Below are 3,335 nucleotides of genomic sequence, written 5' to 3'. Positions count from 1 at the left end.
GCAGACATGTACACACTCAGTCTCTCTCTATTTTTTTTTTTCAGTTTACATAGGCAACATATTTGTATTTTTAATTCCAAATGAAAGCTGATTGCTACTGCAATGCTGTTCCATCCCAGCAGTGACCAGCAGGATGGCAACTGAGCTGTAGCACGGTATTTAACTCAGGGCAAAACACACAACCCCCGAGAGCACAGCAGAGCAGGTACATTATCTCTGGGCATATCAGTGACAAGAGGACAAATCCCTTTTTTCTGTACAACACCTGAGGTTGGGTTAACTACACCCCTACTCTCATTTCAGCGTACCTGAGGTGCTACTCTGCTTAACTGCTGCAATAGGAGGGAGCTTTGTTGAAAGAGAGCTCAAAAATTAACATCCCATATAGCCACGCAAAACCTTCTGCATGGTGGAGCTAAGCATGGACTGATTATACTGAGATACTGATCCCAGAACCGCCTATGGCTGCATGAAACTTCCCCGTGCTGCTAAAAGTGATGACAGCCCAGCTTGAAGGGTTGCATGTTTGGGACCCCCCTGAGCTCTGTGTGTTGGCACACTGAAGTTGATGATTAGTCGACAATTCCCAATTATTATCTACAAGGGCTCTGCACAGACTTTGAGGTCGTGGTGCTAAATGCCAAGGAGGATGCTAAGTGGTCTGTGCTATTGGTGAGGCCACAGGAGTGGATCTATCTCCTACACTTGCTTCGTAGGTAGCAGAATCTCCAAGTGCAGCTCTAGAAAAGGCATCTGTTGGGAGGGCAGGTCTGTCTGTTAGCAACCCACTGTCTTTGTATTGTGGGGTGAGCTCCCTCCCAGGTGGCCTTTATAAAGCTGAAAAAAGCTTAAGAGCCTTTATAAAGCCCTCAAAATGGCTTTTAAAAGCTCAAAACCTTAAGCCTGATGCCAATAATGTGTCCATCGTGGAGGGGGCAGTTGTGTTTGGTATCTTCACTGATGTGAAAAAATGGCCATCTAAGATAAAGCTACCTGTGAGCAGGGGATTTGATTTTTAAAACTAGGCAAATGGAGGAAAAAAAATCAAAACCACAAGGAAAGAAGGGGAGAGGGGATCTGCTTTCTGTCACACAGAGGAAAGCAGCTCTAGCATTTCAAAAAAACCCACAACCATGCCCTTTGTGTTTTCCAGTCGAGGCTGCGGTTGCTATTAGACAAATGTTGAGCCTGTGGCCCTGCTGTGACCCCACGCTGCCCCTCCGGAGACCCCAGCGAGGGACCGCGAGACCAGCCGGCCAGGCAGCGTGGGGCTGCCTGAGAAAGGCTGCCTTCAGCAGCCCGGGCAGAGCTGCTGGCACCGACAATGAGCCCACTGACGGGGCTCCTCCGAACGGCGCCTCGTCATCAGCCATCATCATCTGATCTTTAATAATAAGATTATTATAAAATAATGTTCTTATTTCCACATGCCAGAGGCATGAAATAGGATATGCTTTCTGCTTTTCCCCTCTGCCTGGGAAAGGGGGAGGGAAGGGCAAGAGAGATGGCTTTATCTCTGCGCTCTGTGTTTGCTTGCTTCTTAGCTAATGGGCTGGAGTGGCCAGCACAGTGTGGCTTGCTGTGGCAATCAAGTATGTGTTGGGGACCCTTTCTGCTCCCCCTGCCCTGACAGTTTGTAGGGGAGTAGCTGAGTGTAACTGTGGGGCTGTATAAGAGCAGCGTAGGTGCAAAACAGAAGCAAATCCTGGTATCATCAAATGAACACAACAGCTTTGCCGGGGGGGAAGAATGTGCTTCAGGTTCAGAGATGGGGGGGTAGCCTGAGAAGTTGTTTTATTTTGTTGTGTCAGTATATGTCAGCTGAGAACTGAATGATGACTCCTGTTATTCAGCATTCTAGCACGGGCTGGAAGGCAATGTCCTTCCTTTCCCACACCCGCTTCTCCACAGCCCTGCGTGGTGGACATGCAGTCAACGGCAGTGACTTCACTTTTGCCTTACCAAGAGAAGTTCCAATTTCCCAGCGGAAAGTGCAGACTTTCATCAACCTTTAATCCCTTTCTTTGGTAGTGCCGATGGAGAAAGCAGAGCTGACCACTGGTGGTGACTGGTACGGGAGGAGCATGGTGCAGCTGAAGTGGGTGGGAGGCCAGGGAGACCCGCAGCCAGCTCAGCTGGGCAGTTGCTGAGCAAAATGAAAGTTTTAGGCCCACCCATCAAAATTGCCTTATCATTTTTAATACCTCCTTTTTGGGTTGTGCAGCTTGAGGCAGCCAGATTTCAGAAAGTGGTGGGAGCCCTCTCGCACTAGCTGACCTTGTGAAGCGGGGCCACTCTTTGTTGCTTTTGAATAGAAAACCTCTGTGCTGGGAAACTCTCTGCTGTTACTCGCCTTTCGGCATCATTCCCTTGGACAAGCTTTACCCTTCGGCTTGTCAGGTCAGGGCTGCTGGGTACCTCTGAAAAAACAGATCTGAGAAAGGATTTTTTTTTTTTTTTCTTTTTTTCTTTTTTTTCCAATATTTTACAATTTACATATAGCCATGCATTTTCATTAGCTCTTCTTTTGAGATAAAACTTCTTATGGGTGCTAGATTTAAGAGTGACCCAGCCAGCCTTATTTACCAGGATGAAACCCTGCCTCCTCTGACCCCAGTGGGAGCTAAGCCATTGGTTTTAGGAGGGACAAAATTTCTCTCTGGGAGCCCTCACTTTAGCAGCGGAAGTGGGAAAAAGTCTAAAAACCCCCTTTTTCCCCACAGCATTTGTTATTTCAAGGGGTGAGAATCAAGTTCCCTGTCAGCATTGCCCCAGGCTAGCGCAGCTCTGCTGACTGAGCCCCTGCCCTCCCAGCCCTCTCTATGCATTATAGCTCAGCCCGTCCCCCAGCTGCAGGAAAATCATTAATCTCCCATTGTTTCCCTGTCCTTTCCCCAGCTGCCTTTGGTAAGGAAAAACCAGCCAGAAACAGCACAGAAGTTTTCCACCTCCCTGGTAACTGATCCTCCAGCCAGGGCTTGCAAATGTGTTTTTGTGGGTTTATAGCTCTCCGCATACAGCAGGTTTCAAAGGTTCTCGCTAGTTTTCGGGTGGCCGGGGCGGTGTGAGCCGGCATGCCCCATCTGTTATTAGTCTCAACAAGCCGTGTGCTGCCACAACACGGCTCGCACTTGTGACAGACCTGATACGAGGGTTGTGACCGAGCCAGAAAGCGCCGGGTCCAGACAACCCGAAGGTTGCTTTGGGACAGAAAGGGTTTCCCTCCTCTGGTCCAGACCAGTTCTGACCTTAAAAGAAAAGGTTTGCTGTACCCCGTCCGACACAGGACAGTTGTCCAGGGCGCTTTGCTCGCCGCCCTCCTCGGTGCCTGCAGC

The sequence above is a fragment of the Harpia harpyja genome, chromosome 6, assembly GCF_026419915.1.
Source record: "Harpia harpyja isolate bHarHar1 chromosome 6, bHarHar1 primary haplotype, whole genome shotgun sequence".
NCBI lineage: Eukaryota > Metazoa > Chordata > Aves > Accipitriformes > Accipitridae > Harpia > Harpia harpyja.
The sequence above is the reverse complement of the archived record's forward strand: the minus strand, read 5'-3'. Positions refer to the sequence as shown.